The sequence below is a fragment of the Dama dama genome, chromosome 4 (genome assembly GCF_033118175.1).
Source record: "Dama dama isolate Ldn47 chromosome 4, ASM3311817v1, whole genome shotgun sequence".
Lineage (NCBI taxonomy): Eukaryota > Metazoa > Chordata > Mammalia > Artiodactyla > Cervidae > Dama > Dama dama.
The window spans coordinates 33029629-33051561 of record NC_083684.1 but is presented as its reverse complement, the minus strand read 5'-3'; positions in this window follow the sequence as shown (position 1 = coordinate 33051561).

The following is a 21933-nucleotide window of genomic DNA, read 5'->3' as shown; positions in this document are numbered from 1 at the left end:
GAGGCTGTCAGATCATAATAGGTCGTGTAAGTCAAAGAAGCTTGGAGAGAATTGAAAGTAGCCTGAACTCATGGTCTGAGTCCTGTCTCTGCTACTCCCTAGCTCTGAAATCTTAACAAGTCACTCAACCTCTGAGCCTTATTTTTCTCTTGCCTTAAACAGAGATGATATTGAATTACACTCATGAATTTCCTGTAGGGGTCAAGTGAGATAATGCAATGTAATGCTAGGAAGTGCTTAGCTTAGCATAGCACTTGAGAACAATGGGAAAAAAATAATGTTGCAGTTATTTTAGATAATACATAATGAAAACCTCAAATATACTACTTCAGTGAGTGGGGTGGTGGGGTTAGTATCCTAAACTTTTAAACCGTAACATATCCTGATGAGTTTTTGACCACAAAAGATGAAAAAGTTTTCAAGAGAACTGGTGAAGGGGATTTGGAAATGTGAGGAGGGATGGGGAGAATTAACAGGAGTGTACTTTTGTACTTTCATCCTCATACCTGCAGCCTCTCCATGATTCACCATGCCATGTAGGGAAAAAAAAAAAAAAGAAGTTTCAATAATAATTATTCAATAATTATTACTGAATCATGAAAAATAAAAGCATTGGCTAATATATAATTAATATTAGTAGAATTAAAATATAATTCAATAATTAAGTTATTCTTATCCCTGTCAATTCTGTTTAATATTTTGTTAGAATCTGAGAAACAGCAAATCTTTCTCTTAGATATTTAAAAGAGATGATCATTTAACTAGTTTTGGATTACATATAATTTTTCCAACTTTTAACCTCAAATTCAAGCACAGTCTTTGGAGTGTATGATTTCTATACAAGATGATATCACTTAAAAAACTTATTTGACATTTGGAAAGATTCCTAATTTTTAGAATATGGAGCAAGATCATTTTCAGAATCTAGATCAACCTTAATCTTGATGTTTTTGTCTCTATGTAACATTGGAAGCACCTAGTCATTTATTTCTGCACTACATTCAACGCCTAGTACAAAGTGGACAGGGGCTGAAAAGGAGAGGAAAGCTGTCTGTTCTGAGTATCGTCCAAAACTGAGGTCATGTCCAAAAGTACCCAGGTGTCTGGCAAGGGTCACTCCAGCTCTATCCTTCCCACTCCAGGCAGAGAATCTAACCAACTAGATCAGTCTCCCCAAATAGTTTGGAAATCCCAAAGTTCCAGGAGTTCACTTCTGGTGTATTTCCCCACTGTGTTTTTCTTTGAAAAACTGAACTTGGATGTCTCCTGCATCTCATTCAATGTCTTTATATTCAAGGTGGAATAACATCACATCCTTGTGAGAAAACCTACAGAGGCTTCTTACTGCCTAGAAGAATACTTCCCAAACTGTTCTGTGGGGCATCGTCTGGAGTTACATAGAAAAAGTTTTCCTGGTCAAATAGGTTTAGGAAATGCTGGGTTAAGTCAAGGTAAGCAGATTTCTTACCAAAAGAATTCTTAGATCTTAGCAGTAAGTATGTGTTTCATTTGCCCAAGAGGAAGACATATAGTCAAAAATCTTCTGATTTTATACATATTGATAGATGACATTTTTGAGAGACAAATATGGCTACTAGGTGTTCTGTGAAATTTATACTGGGAATTTCTTAGCTTGGACTTGAAAAGTGTCTGCTATCTAGTATAATTTACTCTTCCATTCATATTACCTCTCACTCCTCATAGCACTTTTCATGCTTTGACCACACAAAACTAATCCTATTCCTTGAACAAGGAAAGCTTTTGAATGCCTTCTGACTCTGCTCCAGAGGGAACACTGACAAGTGAAGAAACCATTTTGATGCAGAACTATCTTTATGTCTTTTTCATATCAAACACATCACCTAGCACAGCCATTCGTTCTTGATTACTAGAATAATTGAATCAACTGATATAGCTATACCTATAGTCAAGCTGAAGATTACTCTTATTCCTCATATTTCTTCTTTCCCACTGCTTGTGTCTCTAATTTTTTAGACAACATAATCAAGTTTCATTTTTATGAAAAATTTTTATCATTTATTAAGTAGAAGAACAAGCATTTTTTTGTCTGAAAATGTACCAGCTTTCCTACGAGATCTGATTAGCATTTTTTCCAAAATTAGAGATGATCAATGTAAATTTATTACCTTTACTTATTTCAAATTTTACTTCTGTGAACCCACTATGGGAGAGTATAGCATGTAATAATAACAGAAAAAGAGAGAGAGAAGGGGGAGGAGGAGAAAGAGAAGGAGAGAAAGGAAAAGAAAGACATGTTTGTGAACTTCACACAACAGAAAAAATAGACTCCTGGCAACTTAATGATATATACACAAATGGAAAACAGCATAAAATTTGATGACCAAAAGTATAGATCTAGAAACTTAATTCACATAAATAAATACAAGTGTGCAAATATTTCTCTATATATGGAACATACTTGTTGCTTTACTTGTAATGAGGGGGGAAATGAAGACTTCAGTGTTTTCCAACAATACAGCATTTGTTATATGCATGGTAGTATTACATGCTATGGCTATTTTATATAGTCATAAAAATATTGTTTCAGACTAAAGGAAAAGACTACCTGCTGAATGAGAGAAAATATTTACAAATGATATGACCCATAAAGTGTCACTATCCACAGTGTATAAAGAGTACATACAACTCAATATTAAAAAGCAAAGACTGAATTTTAAATGTGCAGAAGACCTGGACATTTTTCCAAAGAAGATATACAGATGGCCAATCAGTTCAGTTCAGTTACTCAGTTGTGTCTGACTCTTTGTGACCCCATGGACTGCTTGCAGCATGCCAGGCCTCCCTATCCATCACCAACTCCCAGAGTTTATTCAAACTCATGTCTAATAGCACACACAAAAAACATGTTCAATATGTTTTGAACATATTCAAACATGTTCAATCATCAGAAAAATGCAAATCAAAACAACAATGAGATATCATCTAACATCTTTTAAAATGGCTACCAGCAAAAAGACTACAAAAAAATAAATATTGGTGAGGATTTTAAGAAAAGGGAGACCTAATAAATGGTTGGTTGGTAGGATTGTAGATTGGTGCAACCACTATGAAAAACAGTATGGAAATAACTCAAAATACAAAAAATAAAAGTACCCTATGATCCAGTGATTCCATTCCTGGATATACACCCAAAGAAAAGAAAAACACTAATTCAAAAAGATACATGCTCACCAATGTTTGTATAGCATTATTTATAGTAGCCAAAGCATGGAAGCTACCTAAGTGATGAACAAATAAACACGTCAGATACACACACACACACATACACACACAATACAATATATATTATATACATATATACACACAATATAATATTAGTCATGAATAAAGAACTAAAATTCTGCCACTTGCAACTACATGGATGGACCTAAGAGTATTATGCTTAGTGAAATAAGTCAGAGAAAGATAAATTCTCTATGTTCTCACTTATCTGTGGAATCTAAATAATAAAGCAAATGAATGTATATAATAAAACAGAAAAAGACTCACAGAGAATAAACTAATGGTTACCAACGAGGAAAGGGAGAGATAGAAATATGGGATTAAGAGACACAAACTACTATGTATAAAACATATGAACCACAAGGATATATTGTACAGCACAGGGAAATATAGCCGTTATTTTGCAATAATTTTAAATTGAGTGTACTTCATAAAAGCACTGAATCACTATCTTGTACACCTGAAATTATTATAATACTAAAGTCAACTATACTTCAATTTTTTAAAAAAATGATCTTAAGCCAGTTTGAATTTCACAGAGCTATCAGAAATCTTATCAAATGAAAGAATCTTACTCAATTGAATTCAGTTCAGTCCAGACACTCAGTCATGTCAGACTCTTAGCAACCCCATGGACTGCAGTATGCCAGGCTACCCTGTCCATCACCACCTCCTGGACTTGCTCAAACTCATGTCCACTGAGTTGGTGAGGCCACCCAACCATCTCATCCTCTACTGTCCCCTTCTCCTCCTGCCTTCAATCTTTCCCAGCATCAGGGTGTTTTCCAATGAGTCACTTCTTCACATGAGGTGGCCAAAGTATTGGAGTTTCAGCTTCAGCATCAGTCCTTCCAATGAATATTCAGGAGTGATTTCCTACAGGATGGACTGATTGGATCTCCTTGCAGTCCAAGGGACTCTCAAGGGTCTTCTCCAACACCACAGTTCAAAAGCATCAATTCTTCAGTGCTCAGCTTTCTTTATAATGTAACTCTCACATCCATACATAACTACTTGACCAGATGGACCTTTGTTGACAAAGTAATGTATCTGCTTTTTAATATGCTGTCTAGGTTGGTTACAACTTTTCTTTCAAGGGGTAAGTGTCTTTTAATTTCATGGCTGCAGTCACCAACTGCAGTGATTTTGGAGCCCAAGAAAATAAAATCTGTCACTGTTTCCAATGTTTTTGCATCTATTTGCCATGAAGTGATGGGACCGGATGCCATGATATTAGTATTCTGAATGCTGAGTTTTAAGCCAACTTTTTCACTCTCCTCTTTCACTTTTATCAAGAGGCTCTTCAGTTCTTCTTTGCTTTCTGCCATAAGTGTGGTGTCATTTGCATATCTGAGGTTACTGATATTTCTCCCGGCAATCTTCATTCCAGTTTCTGCTTTTATCCAGTCCAGGATTACTCATGATGTACTCTGCATATAAGTTAAATAAGCAGGGTGACAATATACAGCCATGATGTACTCCTTTCTGGATTTGGTGTCAGTCTGTTGTTCCATGTCCAGTTCTAACTGTTGCTTATTTACCTGCATACAGATTTCTCAAGAGGCAGGTCAGGTGGTCTGGTATTCCCATCTCTTTCAGAATTTTCCACAGTTTGTTGTGATCCACAGTCAAAGACTTCGGCATAGTCAATAAAGCAGAAGTAGATGTTTTTCTGGAACTGTCTAGCTTTTTCGATGATCCAGTGGATACCGGCAATTTGATCTCTGGTTCCTCTGCCTTTTCTAAATCCAGCTTGAACATCTGGAAGTTCATGGTTCACATACTGTTGTAGCCTAGTTTAGAGAACTTTGAGCATTACTTTGCTAGTGTGTGAGATGAGTGCAACTGTATAGTAGTTTGAGCATTCTTTGGCATTGCCTTTCTTTGGGATTGGAATGAAAACTGACCTTTTCCAGTCCTGTGGCCATTGCTGAGTTTTCCAAATTTGCTGGCATATTGAGGGCAGCACTTTCACAGCATCATCTTTTAGGATTTGAAATAGCTCAACTGGAATTCCTTCACCTCCAGTAGGTTTGTTCATAGTGATGCTTCCTAAGTCCCACTTGACTTCGAGCTCCAGGATGTCAGGCTCTGGGTGAGTGATCACACCATCATGATTATCTGGGTTGTGAAGATCTTTTTTGTATAGTTCTTCTGTGTATTCTTGCCACCTCTTCTTAATATCTTCTGCTTCTGTTAGGTCCATAACATTTCTGTCCTTTATTGTGCCTATCTTTGCATGAAATATTCCCTCGGCATCTCTAATTTTCTTGAAGAGATCTCTAGTCTTCTCCATTCTGTTGTTTTCCTCTGTTTCTTTGCATTGATCGCTGAGGAAGGCTTTCTTATCTCTCTTGGCTATTCTTTGGAACTCTGCATTCAAATGGGTATATCTTTCCTTTTCTACTTTGCCTTTCACTTCTCTTCTTTTCACAGCTATTTGTAAGGCCTCTTCAAACAACCATTTTGCCTTTTTGCATTTCTTTTTCTTGGGGATGGTCTTGATCACTGCCTCCTGTACAACGTCCCAAACCTGCGTCCATAATTCTTCAGGCACTCTACCAGACCTAATTCCTTAAATCTATTTGTTATTTCTTCTGTATAATTGCAAGGGATTTGATTTAGGTCATACCTGAATGGTCTGGTGGTTTTCCCTACTGTCTTCAATTTAAGTCTGAATTTGGCAATAAGGAGTTCATGATCTGAGCCACAGTCAGCTCCTGGTCTTCTTTTTGCTCACTGTATAGAGCTTCTCCATCTTTGACTACAAAGAATATAATCAATCTGATTTTGGTATTCACCATCTGGTGATTTCCATGTGTAGAGTCTTCTCTTGTGTGGTTGGAAGAGGGTGTTTGCTATGACCAGTGCATTTTCTTGGCAAAACTCTATTAGCCTTTGCCCTGCTTCATTCTGTACTCCAAGGCCAAATTTGCCTGTTGCTCCAGGTATCTTTTGAGTTCCTACTTTTGCATTCCAGTCCCCTATAATGAAAAGGACATCTTTTTTGGGTGTTAGTTTTAGAATGTCTTGTAGGTCTTCATAGAACCATTCAACCTCAGCTTCTTCAGCATTATTGGTTGGGGCATAGACTTGGATTACTGTGATAGTGAATGGTTTGCCTTGGAAACAGAGACCGGTCGTTTTTGAGATTGCATCCAAGTATTGCATTTCAGACTCTTTTGTTGACTATGATGGCTACTCCATTTCTTCTAAGGGATTCTTGCCCACAGTAGTAGATATAATGGTCTTCCGAGTTAAATTCACCCATTCCAGTCCATTTTAGTTCTCTGATTCCTAAAATGTCAGTGTTTACTCTTGCCATCTCCTGTTTGACTACTTGCAATTTGCCTTGATTCATGGCAACCTAACATTCCAGGTTCCTATGCAATTTACTCTCTACAGCATCAGACTTTACTTCCATCACCAGTCACATCCACACCACCTGGGTGTTGTTTTTGCTTTGGCTCTGTCTCTTCATTCCTTCTGGAGTTATTTCTCCATTGATCTCCAGTAGCATATTGGGCACCTACCGACCTGGGGAGTTCATCTTTCAGTGTCCTATCTTTTTGCCTCTTCATGCTGTTCATGGGGTTCTCAAGGCAAGAATACTTAAGTGGTTTGCCATTCCCTTCTCCAGTGGACCACGTTTTGTCAGAACTCTCCACCATGACACATTCATCTTGGGTGGCCCCACACGACATGGCTCATAGTTTCACTGAGTTAGACAAGGTGTATTGCTGGGGCTTCTGCTTTGCCCTTGGATATAGGGTACCCCCTCACAGTCACTCCTGCACCACACAGCCATCGCTCCATGCCATTAAATAATGAACCTATCGACTTAATTAAGTTTAATTATAAACTTATTTAAGGAGCAATTAAAAATTATATATTATAGAACATTCTTTTAAACTGTTTCTGAGAGTCATCAGGGAATTTCTGGTTCAAGCCTAGTGTAATAATTTAAGATTATAGGTGTGCATAGTTTCTCAGAATGGATTAACTTTGAGAGACATCTGGTCATTCTATAAATATGAAATTTATATTTTGCACACTTCCCTCTAGGTCCAGACAGGCACAAGAAGAATATTATTTTTCTCCCTCCTTCTTTCTTTCTTGCCTCAGGATTCCATGAACTGAAGTGCTGAGATGCTCTGGGACTGTTCTGGAAGTAGAAGCAGCCTCTTGCCAAGTGAACTGTGCCTGCTCTGCTCCCTGGTCCTGTTTGCAGACCTGGAGCAGATGTGCAGGCAAATTCAATTTACCTTAATTCATCCCAGTTTAATTAGCAGCTGGGTTACTCCTGGCTCCAGGAAAGCCAGAGAGTGACAGTTTGTGTAAGAGAGCATCTGTCCTCTAGAAACAACTTTCCCCTCTGGAATGCGACTGGATCCATAGATAAATCTTACTATGTCGACACCAGAAGGGACAGACTTCTCATACTAGTTAATTCTAGACAAAACAACTCTTCCGCTTAGAGAAAAACTTGTGTCTTACGTGAATACATGTCATATTATTGGAAATGGCAGATGCCTTAAGACATAATTCTCTACCCAAAGTTGAGAATTAAGTTCACCTTGGCAGATTCTCCATCATTTAGAAAAGTTGGGGGGAGCATAAGTTCTTATCAAAATTAATTTAAGGTTAAGTGCAGTGAATAAGATCAGATATAGATCTACTATACCATATTAAGTATAGAAATATCATGTCTTAAGAAGCATCACTCTTTCTTCTTTAATTTATTGTGGTAAAATGCATATAATACAGTCTTAGCCATTTTCAAGGATATAGTTCAGTGGTATCATTTACATTAATAATGTGAAACCATCACCACCATCCATTTATGTAACTTTTCATCCTATAATATGCCCATTAAACAATAATTTGTCTTTCTGCTCAGCCCCTGGTAACCATGATTATAACTTTTGCCTCCATGATTTTGATTACTTTAAGTACTTCATCTAAGTGTTTAGATGAATATTTAGCATATCATAGCTGGTTTATTTCAATTAGCATAATGCCCTCAAGGTTTTTCCATGTTTCAGTGTGTGTCAGAGTTTCCCTCCTTTTTTAATGCTGAATAATATTTCATCAGATGGCATAACACATTTGTCTATACATTCATTTGTCAGTGGATGCTGGATGCTTCCATGTTTTAGCTATTGTGATTTCAGGGCTTACTTAAAAGGCATAAATGTAGCTAAACTTGTATCAGAGTAGATCAGAATCCATGCTGGTTTAAGGAAATGAATCAGAATCACTAAGTAACCAGACAACAAAAATCATAACAGACTTGAAGGGAAAAACACTCTAAGATTGCCAGTCAACAATATATAATCCTCAGTGATGATGCTAAAAATCTGTGTGTGTATTTTTCATTTACTGTGTTCTAGATACTGTGTCAGGGATGTGTGTGTGTGTGTGTGTGTGTGTGTGTCTGTATTTGTATTTATAACTGTTGAATAGGTATCTATCTTTATTCAGATTTTTAGGAGAGTAGTTCAGAGACAAATTATGATTAACTCCCAAATAGTGAACTACAAATCAGTCTGAATCATTTCCACGCACTACAGAAGTAAATTTTCACCTAATATAAGGGCACATGCGAACAAGTTAAGTTTGTATTGGGCTTCCCTGGTGGCTCAGGTAAAGCATCTGCCTGCAATGCAGGAGACCTGGGTTCAAACCCTGGGTTGGGAAGATCCCTTGGAGGAGGAAATAGCAACCCACTCCAGTATTCTTTCCTGGAGAATTCCATGGAAAAAGGAGCCTGGCAGGCTACAGTCCGTGGGGTGGCAAAGAGTGGGACATAACTGAGCAACTAACTTTCACTTTCAAAGTTTGTATTAAAGAATGGAGGAAGTATGCAAAGTAGCAAACGGCACACAGGAGGAGGAGCTGAGCAGGCTAGATGATGCTCATGTATGCCGAGCTTCTAGGTTCCTTGTTTTAAGGTATTTATCACAGAGGAATGTTATAATCCAGATGAGAACTAGTAGAAGACATTTTTGCAATACTAGCAGCAATGTATGATCTTTGCAGTGTCATAAAGACCACAGAAGACCCTGGGTCCTGAGAAGCTAGAAACAGGAAAAAAAAGAATTTTATAAAAAAGAGAACCAAATTATTATCTATAACGAGTTCCAAAGCAAGTAGAAAAGGAAGAATGAAAGGTCTAGGAAGTACAATTTGCGTTCTCATGAAATTTCTGAGAAATTTTGCTTCAATTTTATGAGAACTGTGAGGAAAGAAAACAATTGTCAGTCTCAGCATAGTGTCATGGTTCAAAGATGGTGTCTGAAGTCTGACAGCCTTGGTTTGCATCTTGGTCTCCCCACTAACCAGCCTGTGACCTTGGGTAATATAAGTTATCCTCACTGACTGGATGGACTTACAGTTAATTCTTTATCCCCTTCTAAGGTGCAGTTTGATGTCCATGGTAACCTGTGTAACTGCTGGTGATTATGGAAGCAACCTATCCTATGCTCCCACCTCTGTCCCCAACAGTTTAATTCTCACAAGATTCAAATGGAGAGGGAAAAAAATCCTGTTTCCCTCAAAAAACATGTGTGACAATTGTACCTGCTATTATATTTATGAAATTTGAATAACTGAATAATAATAAGCTCTTAAGGATACACAGGCAGCAGTAAAACTGACTTCACCCTTGGATCATTTATTTTGCAATCCATAAATGGCTGAAATGTAACTACTGACATAAAGAACTTCTTTCTTCCATGTTGAGTGTGTTTGAAAAAATCGCTATCTTTGATCCACAAAGGAGAAAAACTTTGATGAATTAGGTGTAAGAGGTATCTGTGAAAAGGGCCTGAATCCAAATTCCCTTCTAGGTCCCCTTGAAGTGCTTTTTCTACTGAAATTAGACATTACAGATAATTTGCTATGAGAGTATCACGTAATAAAAAAGACTGCATGGCTTCAAGTCAATGGGAACATACTGAAAGATAAGACTATATGACCCTATCTGGAGAGATTAGCAAATACAGGGAGCATTTATTCATATATTAAGTTAAAATGAAATATCTATGTTATATATCTTTTAACTGATGCTCAGCTTTAAATGAAATAAATTGATTTGATTTGGTCCCATAAAAGGAACAAAAACAAATTTATGGCTACTAAAGGGGAAATGTGGGGTTGGGGAGGAAGGAATAAATCAGAAGCTTGGGATGAACATATACACACTACCATGTATATGATAATCAACAAAGACCTACTGTATAGCAAAGGGAAATCTACTTAGTATTCTGTAATAACCTATATGAGAAAAGAATCTGGAGTAGAATGAATATGCATACATGTATAACTGAATTTATTTTGGGAGGATCCAAAATCACTGCAGATGGTGGCTGCAGCCATGAAATTAAAAGACTCTTGCTCCTAGGAAGACAATCTATGAACAACCTAGACAGCACATTAAAAAGCAGAAACATTACTTTGCCAACAAAGGTTCGTCTAGTCAAAGCTTTGGTTTTTCCAGTAGTCATGTACTGATGTGAGAGTCAGACTATAAAGAAAGCTGAGAGCTGAAGAATTGATGCTTTTGAACTGTGGTGTTGGAGAAGACTCTTGGGAGTCCCTTGGACTGCAAGGAGATCCAACCAGTCCATCCTAAAGGAAATCACTCCTGAGTATTCACTGGAAAGACTGATGCTGAAGCTGAAACTTCAATACTTTGGCCACTTGAGGCGAAGATTGACTGATTGGAAAAGATTCTGATGCTGGGAAAAATTGAAGACAGGAGAAGGGGACGACAAAGGATGAGACGGTTGGATGGCATCACTGACTCGATGGACATGAGTTTGAGCAAGCTCCAGAGTTGGTGATGAATAGGGAAGCCTGGTGTGCTGCAGTCCATGGGGTCGTAGAGTTGGACACAACTGAGCAACTGAACTGAACTGATAACTGAATCACTTTGCTGTATAACTGAAATTAACACAACATTGTAAACCAACTATACTCCAGTAATTTTATTTTTTAAAAAGATAGCAGTTAGTGGGTATTCTCAACCTATACTTTCCATTTAATTTTTATCTTAAAAATTAAAAAAGTAAATCAAAAAAAGAAATTCAGCTTTACCTAATTTATCAGATTGTTGTGAGTACTTAATGAAACAATGCATATATTTCCCACAGAACAATTATCTAGTATATATCAACCACTAACTATCAGTTATTATAGTCATAGGGCTAATAATGGCTTTTGTTATAATGGTGATAAGGCAAGATACTCAAACAAAGACATGTAAGAAAGTTAAACTTGTCAGTTGTAGATGAAAATAATTTCAACAGAATAGGTAATGGAAAGTTATGAATAGGCAGGCCACAGATTGCCTTAATGAGAAAATTTCAAATAATTATTTCTGCCCAATATTTGAATGGACTTTCTCATAAGCAGTATGTGTTGTGCAACAGAAAACTCATTCATGGACTAGATAACCCTATGAAAGTGATTTTTAAAAAGACAGTTTGGGAGCCCTGTGTAAAAATCCCAAAAGGGTTGCTCCCTATCTGAGCATTCATCATTTCAATGAGTTCCTTTGGTTTCCTCTCATGACAGAGGTGATCCATCAGCCTTGGGGACCAAAGGCTTCTAAGCATATGCTTTTGCCCTTTATAAGCTCTTAAGGATACATAGACAAACACAGGCAGCAGTAAAACTGACTCCACTTCACACTTGGATCATTTATCTTGCAACACAAGACGTGCTGATTTCCTGTGGTGGGGAGGATTAACTTCAGAGTTTCTAATACAGGAGCAATGACAAAATTGACAGTAGTTGTTAAAACCCTCCTAACCATAATGGGTTTGTCTTGATAAAAGGTCCAACATACCTGCTCAATATCTACCCAACAATTTCAGATTTGCTTTGGGGGAAAAAAAAAAAAAACTAAGGAAAATGAATCATCTCCCCTCCAATCAAAAAATACAGAGGACCATGGGATATTCTAGAATCCATATACAAGTCTGAGTGAAACTTATTTAAAATTTCATCTGACCTTTTGGGAATGAGACTACCACTAGCCATTTGCTGATTTTTCTGCCCAAATTAGAGGGCCCCCAAAGCAATTCCAATATTATGGACAACACTTTTAGAATTTCAAAGTGATTCAAAAATTTAGCCTTCATTTATTTAGAGCATGACCTGCCATAACACAGAAAAAGTGCATTTTCAGTCTGTAGAGGAATTTCAGGTTTCATGTATACTGCCTAACTATTTGGGGGCAGAGCTGCATTTATCAGTACATCTGAAATTAAGAGATCTCAGTGTCGATTCCAGTGACTGTTTTCCTTTATACAACATTTCTCTCTGAAAAAGAGGGAAATATTGTCAATAAGTAATGTGAAGTGCTATACATTTTTCTACTTTGCTACTACTCTGCTATATGTTGGGTGGAACTTATCAGCATGAAAAAGTTATAACTAGAACTCTGTTACATTTGAGTATGCTGAAATAGATCTGTCTGTCTTTCCAAATTTTAATAAGCATTTATAGTACACCTATGATATGCCAAGTACTGTGTGTTGAGTGGCGAACAAATCAGAAAATTCCCATTCTCTAGAATTTTGATCTGACAGAAATGACAGATATTAACTAAAATTTTAATTACTTCTTTTTAAACTATATAATTGTTAGCTTTAGGAAGGTACTAATAAGTACCATCATGTTCACATTTGTAGCAAAGGACCTGGCTCCTGCTGTATAATTGATACAAAGTAACTATTTGATAAATATATGAAAAATATTTCTGGGAATACATAGTAAGGAGTGCTATCGATCATCTCTAATAGTATAATTTCCTAAAATATTCATTATTTCACTAAAACTTTTAGCATACATCAAATTGTTGAGGAACTTGAAAGAAATGTACCATGTATTTCTCCTTGCCAACTACTCCAACCTTTGTATATTCAGCCAGATCATTCCTTCTGCACTTTTTCCACTTTAGGCCATTCTAACATTGTTTCTCCTGTTAATGTGGGACCTTGGAAAAGCATATAAAATCCTTCCACATTGCAGCCTCCAGCATCCATCCAGAAACAGAGCACTTCCTGTTCTTGGTGGCCACCCCATAAGCATTATGTCACTCTTTTAAGATATTCCTATGTCACACGTTCTGTTGACAGCACAGAAATCTCTAATGTCACCTGTGCTTTCCCAGGCTATTCTCTCATGAGTATTCTCCCTCTCTGCAACCATCTCCACCTCCAGCTCTACAGAGAATTAAATGCAGTGCATGTATAATATGTAGAAAGGTGTTAAATAACTTGTGGAAAAGATGTATAGAGAGAAGTCATAGAGATAATAACCAGCCAAAACTTGTCTTAATACCATTAAACTTAAATGAGCACCAATAATTATTTCACACTATTACAACACTTGTGTTACTATAGCTTACATAGGTGTAAAAATAACATTCCTAGACTATCATATTACAGGGGTGCTACATTGGATGGACAATTTTATTTAGGCTGAGTGGGTTTTCTTTGAAAAATAATTGTTGATAAAGTCTCAATTATTCATTCACCAAATATTTATTGGACTCATATGTGCCAATGTGCCTGGGGCAAATTCAGCACAAGTAACACAAAGAATTTTGATAGAAAGAGTAATTTACATGATGACTACTATAATCTATCAAAAGTTCTATAAATGAGTAAGTAGAGGGAGCTATGGAAATACATACATATAAGGGCTATTAAACAAATATCAGGGGTTGAGGAAAGATTTTTCTGGACAAAGGAAAGTCTAAGCTAAGCCATTTAGGATAATTTGGAATTGGTTAATTATTCATTTATCATATGAATATAATAATATATTGAGGACTTTGACAAATACACAATATACAAATACACAATATAATATTCCAAGCATACTAAGAGTAGAAGAGAGTGGAGGAAAAGATAATGGCATTGCATGAAGAAAGAAGAAAAATTAATGACTGTTTCTAAAGCTTGCAAATCCAGGAATAATTCATTGATATAAGTAATGCAAGAGAAGAAACAAGTTTGATGTGGATAGTTTTCTCTTGGACTTGAGGAAGGGCAGATGACACCACCAATATGGCAGAAAGCAAAGAAGAACTAAAGAGCCTCTTGATGAAAGTGAAAGAGGAGAGTGAAAAAGCTGGCATAAAACTCAACATTCAGAAAACTAAGATCATGACATCTGGTCCCATCACTTAATGGCAAATAGATGGGGAAACAATGGAAACGGTGACAGATTACTTTTTTTGGGGGGGGGGGTGCTCCAAAATCACTTCAGATAGTGACTGAAGCCATGATATTAAAAGACACTTGCTCCTTGGAAGAAAAGCTATGACCAACTTAGACAGCACATTAAAAAGCAGAGACATTACTTTGCCAACAAAGGTCTGTCCAGTCAAAGCTATGGTTTTTCTAGTAGTCATGTATGGATGTGAGTGTTGGACTATAAAGAAAGCTGAGCACCAAAGAATTTATGTTTTTGAACTATGGTGTTGGAGAAGACTCTTGAAAGTCCCTTGGACTGCAAGGAGATCAATCCAGTCCATCCTGTAGGAAATCACTCCTGAATATTCATTGGAAGGACTGATGCTGAAGCTGAAACTCCAATACTTTGGCCACCTGAGGCAAAGAACTGACTTATTGGAAAAGATTCTGATGCTGGGAAAGATTGAAGACAGGAGGAGAAGGGGACAGTAGAGGATGAGATGGCTGGATGGCATCATCGACCCGATGGACATGAGTCTGAACAGCTTTAGGAGTTGGTGATGGACAGGGATGCCTCGCATGCTTCAGTCCATGGGGTTACAAAGAGTCGGACACGACTGAGCTACTACACTGAACTGAGGAGACTTGGGTCATTTAAATGTATTTAGTTGGCTCTAAATTCAGAACAAAAATCAGGAAACATTTATAAAAGTGAAGATGGCAGATGAGATCAAAAGTCTCCCAAATTTCCATACTTGCTTTGTAGTCTTCTGGATAACTCAATTTACAAATGATAATCCCTCATCCTGTTCTTTCTGGTATCTTAAACTTGATGAATTTTTAGACTTATGCATTCATACAGTTGCTCCGTCCAGACATTAGGAATGTAGAGATGGGTAAAACTCAATTCCTACCATTGAAAAGTTCAAGAGAAAAATCTATTCAATGTGCTTTTCTCACAACTTATTCTTTAACAGTCAGCAAATACTACCCCAAATATTCTGCCTATTTGAAATATTAAAAAGAATTTTGAAGAGAAAGTTTTCACGGTTAAATACACTTAGGAAATAGCTTATATTTTAGTCTACTCTTGTTGATTCACACAGCAATTCAATATTATAACAATAACAAGAAAACCTAGAGCAAAGAAACTTGCTTAATTCGGTCATAAAATCCATTGTTATTGTTTCCTTGTGTACATACTATATATTAACATAATAACATTCTCCATTATTTGTCTCTCATGTCAATTTGAGAACAATCTGCATTTGCTAAAACAAGCTAAATACTAAAGCACACCCTTTAGGTTATAGTATTTTTTCGTCTTCTTCCAGCCACACACATTTTCCGAGAGGGTTGCATGACAACTTTTTTTTAACATACCAAGCACAACCTTGATTGGGAGTTTGAAAACATGTTCCCCAACAATCTTTGGTTTCACCAAAAGCTGTGAAATTCTGTTTTGCTTTCACCAAGTTTTCAAAGTCCATACCATCTATATATTAATTTTTATCTACATCTACATTAAATCTAACAACCTCTTGTAATCACCTAAGCAATACTATTGGTGATATAATGGATTTTATTTTATTTTATTTTTTAAAGCTGATTACATTTTTATTTTTTTATTTTTTTCCATTTTTAGTAGTTGAGGGTAATTACTTTACAATATTGTAGTGGGTTTTGTCATACATTGACATGAATCAGCCATGGATTTACATGTATTCCCCATCCTGATCCCCCCCCCCCCACCTCCTTCTCCACCCGATTCCTCTGGGTCTTCCCAGTGCACCAGGCCCGAGCACTTGTCTCATGCATCCCACCTGGGCTGGTGATCTGTTTCACCCTAAATAATATACATGTTTTGATGCTGTTCTCTCGAAACATCCCACCCTCGCCTTTTCCCACCGAGTCCAAAAGTCTGTTCTGTACATCTGTGTCTCTTTTTCTGTCTTGCATATAGGGTTATCATTACCATCTTTCTAAATTCCATATATATGTGTTAGTATACTGTATTGGTCTTTATCTTTCTGGCTTACTTCACTCTGTATAATGGGCTCCAGTTTCATCCATCTCATTAGAACTGATTCAAATGAATTCTTTTTAATGGCTGAGTAATATTCCATGGTGTATATGTACCACAGCTTCCTTATCCATTCGTCTGCTGATGGATATCTAGGTTGCTTCCATGTCCTGGCTATTATAAACAGTGCTGGGATGAACATTGGGGTGCACGTGTCTCTTTCAGATCTGGTTTCCTTGGTGTGTATGCCCAGAAGTGGGATTGCTGGGTCATATGGCAGTTCTAATTCCAGTTTTTTAAGAAATCTCCACACTGTTCTCCACAGCGGCTGTACTAGTTTGCATTCCCACAACAGTGTAAGAGGGTTCCCTCTTCTCCACACCCTCTCCAGCATTTATTGCTTGTAGACTTTTGGATAGCAGTCATCCTGACTGGCGTGTAATGGTACCTCATTGTGGTTTTGATTTGCATTTCTCTGATAATGAGTGATGTTGAACATCTTTTCATGTGTTTGTTAGCCATCTGTATGTTTTCTTTAGAGAAATGTCTGTTTAGATCTTTGGCCCATTTTTTGATTGGGTTATTTATTTTTCTGGAATTGAGCTGCAGGAGTTGCTTGTATATTTTTGAGATTAATCCTTTATCTGTTTCTTCATTTGCTATTATTTTCTCCCAATCTGAGGGCTGTCTTTTCACCTAGGTTATAGTTTCCTTTGTTGTGCAAAAGCTTTTAAGTTTCATTAGGTCCCACTTGTTTATTTTTTATTTTATTTCCAATATTCTGGGAGGTGGGTCATAGAGGATCCTGCTGTGATTTATGTCGGAGAGTGTTTCGCCTATGTTCTCCTCTAAGAGTTTTATAGTTTCAGGTCTTACATTTAGATCTTTAATCCATTTTGAGTTTATTTTTGTGTATGGTGTTAGAAAGTGTTCTAGTTTCATTCTTTTACAAGTGTTTGACCACTTTTCCCAGCACCACTTGTTAAAGAGGTTGTCTCCTTTCCATTGTATATCCTTGCCTCCTTTGTTGAAGATAAGATGTCCATAGGTTCATGGATTTATCTCTGGGCTTTCTATTCTGTTCCATTGATCTATATTTCTGCCTTTGTGCCAGTACCATACTGTCTTGATGAGTGTGGCTCTGTAGTAGAGCCTGAAGTCAGACAGATTGATTCCTCCAGTTCCATTCTTCTTTCTCAAGATTACTTTGGCTATTCAAGGTTTTTTATATTTCCATACAAATTGTGAAATTATTTGTTCTAGATCTGTGAAAAATACTGTTGGTAGCTTGAGAGGGATTGCATTGAATCTATAGATTGCTTTGGGTAGTATAGCCAGTTTGACAATATTGATTCTTCCAATCCATGAACACAGTATGTTTCTCCATCTGTTTGTGTCCTCTTTGATTTCTTTCATCAGTGTTTTATAGTTTTCTATGTATAGGTCTTTTGTTTCTTTAGGTAGATATACTCCTAAGTATTTGATTCTTTTTGTTGCAATGGTGAATGGTATTGTTTCCTTAATTTCTCTTTCTGTTTTTTCATTGTTAGTATATAGGAATGCAAGGGATTTCTGTGTGTTAATTTTATATCCTGCAACTTTACTATATTCATTGATTAGCTCTAGTAATTTTCTGGAAGAGTCTTTAGGGTTTTCTATGTAGAGGATCATGTCATCTGCAAACAGCGAGAGTTTCACTTCTTCTTTTCCTATCTGAATTCATTTTACTTCTTTTTCTGCTCTGATTGCTGTGGCCAAAACTTCCAAAACTATGTTGAATAGTAGTGATGAGAGTGGGCACCCTTGCCTTGTTCCTGATTTCTGCGGAAATGCTTTCAATTTTTCACCATTGAGGGTAATGCTTGCTGTGGGTTTGTCATATATAGCTTTTATTATGTTGAGGTATGTTCCTTCTGTTCCTGCTTTCTGGAGAGTTTTAATCATAAAAGGATGTTGAATTTTGTCAAAGGCTTTCTCTGCATCTATTATCATATGGTTTTTATCTTTCAATTTGTTAATGTGGTGTATTACATTGATTGATTTGTAGATATTAAAGAATCCTTGAATTCTTGGGATAAAGCCCACTTGGTCATGATGTATGATTTTTTTAATATGTTGTTGGATTCTGTTTGCTAGAATTTTGTTAAGGATTTTTGCATCTATGTTCATCAGTGATATTGGCCTGTAGTTTTCTTTTTTTGTGGCATCTTTGTCTGGTTTTGGAATTAGGGTGATGGTGGCCTCATAGGATGAGTTTGGAAGTTTACCTTCTGCAATTTTCTGGAAGAGTTTGAGTAAGATAGGTGTTAGCTCTTCTCTAAATTTTTGGTAGAATTCAGCTGTGAAGCCATCTGGTCCTGGGCTTTTGTTTCCTGGAAGATTTCTGATTACAGTTTCAATTTCCTTGCTTGTGATGGGTCTGTTAAGATCTTCTATTTCTTTGTGGCTCAGTTTTGGAAAGTTATACTTTTCTAAGAATTTGTCCATTTCTTCCAAGTTGTCCATTTTATTGGCATAGAGCTGCTGGTAGTAGTCTCTTATGATCCTTTTATTTCAGTGTTGTCTGTCGTGATCTCTCCATTTTCATTTCTAATTTTGTTAATTTGGTTCTTCTCCCTTTGTTTCTTAATGAGTCTTGCTAACGGTGTGTCAATTTTGTTTATTTTTTCAAAACCAGCTTTTAGCTTTGTTGATTTTTGCTATGGTCTCTTTAGTTTCTTTTGCATTTATTTCTGCCCTAATTTTTAAGATTTCTTTCCTTCTACTAAACCTGGGGTTCTTCATTTCTTCCTTCTCTAGTTGTTTTAGGTGTAGAGTTAGGTTATTTATTTGACTTTTTTCTTGTTTCTTGAGGTAAGCCTGTAATGCTATGAATCTTCCCCTTAGCACTGCTTTTACAGTGTCCCATAGGTTTTGGGTTGTTGTGTTTTCATTTTCATTTGTTTCTATGCATATTTTGATTTCTTTTTTAATTTCTTCTATGATTTGTTGGTTATTCAGAAGCATGTTATTTAGCCTCTGTATGTTTGAATTTTTAATAATTTTTTTTCCTGTAATTGAGATCTAATCTTACTGCACTGTGGTCAGAAAAGATGACTGGAATGATTTCAATTTTTTTGAGTTTACCAAGGCTAGATTTATGGCCAAGGATGTGATCTATTCTGGAGAAGGTTCCGTGTGCACTTGAGAAAAAGGTGAAGTTGATTGTTTTGTGGTGAAATGTCCTATAGATATCAATTAGGTCTAGCTGGTCCATTGTGTCATTTAAAGTTTGTGTTTCCTTGTTAATTTTCTGTTTAGTCAATCTATTCATAGTTGTGAGTGGGATATTAAAGTCTCCCACTATTATTGATATAATGGACTTTAAATCAATTTGCATTTGTTAATACATATTAAGTTAAAGATAAATTTTAAAGAAAGTTTATGTATTACTTGAAATTATCTAATACTCAAGTATCATGAGAACACTGAGAAACAATGAATTAAATAATATAAATTCTCTCTTCTCTGCATCTACATATATATGCAAAATACTGAGATTTCCAGAATAGACAAAATTCTAAGTTGAATAAAATGTGAATTTAAAGTCAGCTTCTGATATTCTTTCTAGACAATCATGTGAGATGAAAAAAGTTATTAGCAATTAACCTGATATTTCAGTAGGATTCAATAAAAACAAATTGCTATGCATTAAAGACAACCTTATTGAGAAAATATATGTCCTGAATAAAGACCATAACGTGAACCTGAAAACAAAAACACTTAAAAATTCAGGAATGGAATTGTGGTTGACAAGTAAGAAAACTATATTTCCAATGATTATTTGAATTAAAAGTGATAAAAATAATCCTTACTTTTCAATTGCAGCCTAAGACAACTAATTCAAAGATTGATGTGGGACCCTTGTTTCTGGGACTGGGGAAGGAAGTGTGAGATTTGACATTTCTCATGGCAACAAGTTATGCTAGAAACTCTATAATTATAATGTCTACATGTCGATAACTTTATGTTATTGTCACTTTGCAGTACTATTATAAAATATATTTTTTTCTTTAGGACACATTGTCAGAATTGGTTCAATTCAGTTTCCTTGGGAAGATTTGAAACCCTCAATGGTAAAACCAGAAATGTGCAGAGATGATACTTCAGAACAAGAGAACTATACAGTACTATGAACCAAGCAACCTGGTGCTATTAGAAGTTAAGTGAGTTTTGTGGGCCTTCCTGAATATCTAATCACAATATCATCTTTTAAAAAAAAGATTAAAATGAAATACATTTTATAGGCATATAACAGTAGAAATACTAGAAACATTGTGGGTATACAAGTTATTAACAAGTCGGAAATTATCTCTACTACCACACCAAAAAACCACTACTAATTAACTTCTATTAAACACATTACCTGTGAGATATTTTTCTAAAACCTTTATCTAATTTCATTAGTCCTTAAAGCAAACCTACAAAGGTATATTACTTACAATTTCATAGAAAGACATTGAAACTTGCAGAGACTTAAAGACAATGCGTTATATTTGTACAAAATGGATCTATACAACACATAAACAAAGGCTAATTTACATTTTTTTCTTTTAAGCAACTTTGAGAGCAATATTCTTGAATAAACATAAAACACAAAGTTCTGCCTCTCACATATATCAGGTGTTGAATACATTTTAGTTCTCTAAAACTCCATCGGATAAACTTAGTATAGTACAACAGATGGTGGCCATGCCCTTGTGCATTTCTCTCATTGGGCTTGCTGAATCATTGACAGTTATTTAAAGTAGATAGTATTAGTTATTAATAAGGGAATTGTGATTGTCTCATGTCATACAGCTGGTACGTGATGAAGCCAGAATTAAAACCAGGTTTATGAATTTCAGATACAATGTTCTATTTGCTTTCAACATAGAAGAAGATCTCACACACCTAAGACTTTGGGGTGAAATTATATTACTGTATAAGAAACATAGGTGAATTACAGGACACACTAGGGCCAAGAAGATTGGGAAAAGAAAGAGATGGCAGGTACAGTGAATAAGAGGAATGATGATACAATTTCAGGCATGTCAATCTCTGGGAAAGCCCACAGTTTAAGAGTGAATGGAAAATCTACTCTATAGCAACAGCTTCAGGAATGAAAAACAGATTGTAAAAGTGTCTTACCTTTCAACTAAATGTTCCACATACATAAAATGGGATGCTTGCAGGAGTTTAACAGGATTAAACCAAGGATCATACCAAAATGACAGCTCCACTTAAAGGATGAATTGTAAAGTCACATAAGTACAGAGGGAGGTCAAGCCACAGCAGGTGTTTATTGCTAAAGGATTGATGAAGTGACATTTTCCAACAAAGGGAGACGAAGATCATTTTGAAAAGTAAAATCAGAATTATGTTCAGGGCTCATGGGAATTATGTTCAGGGCTC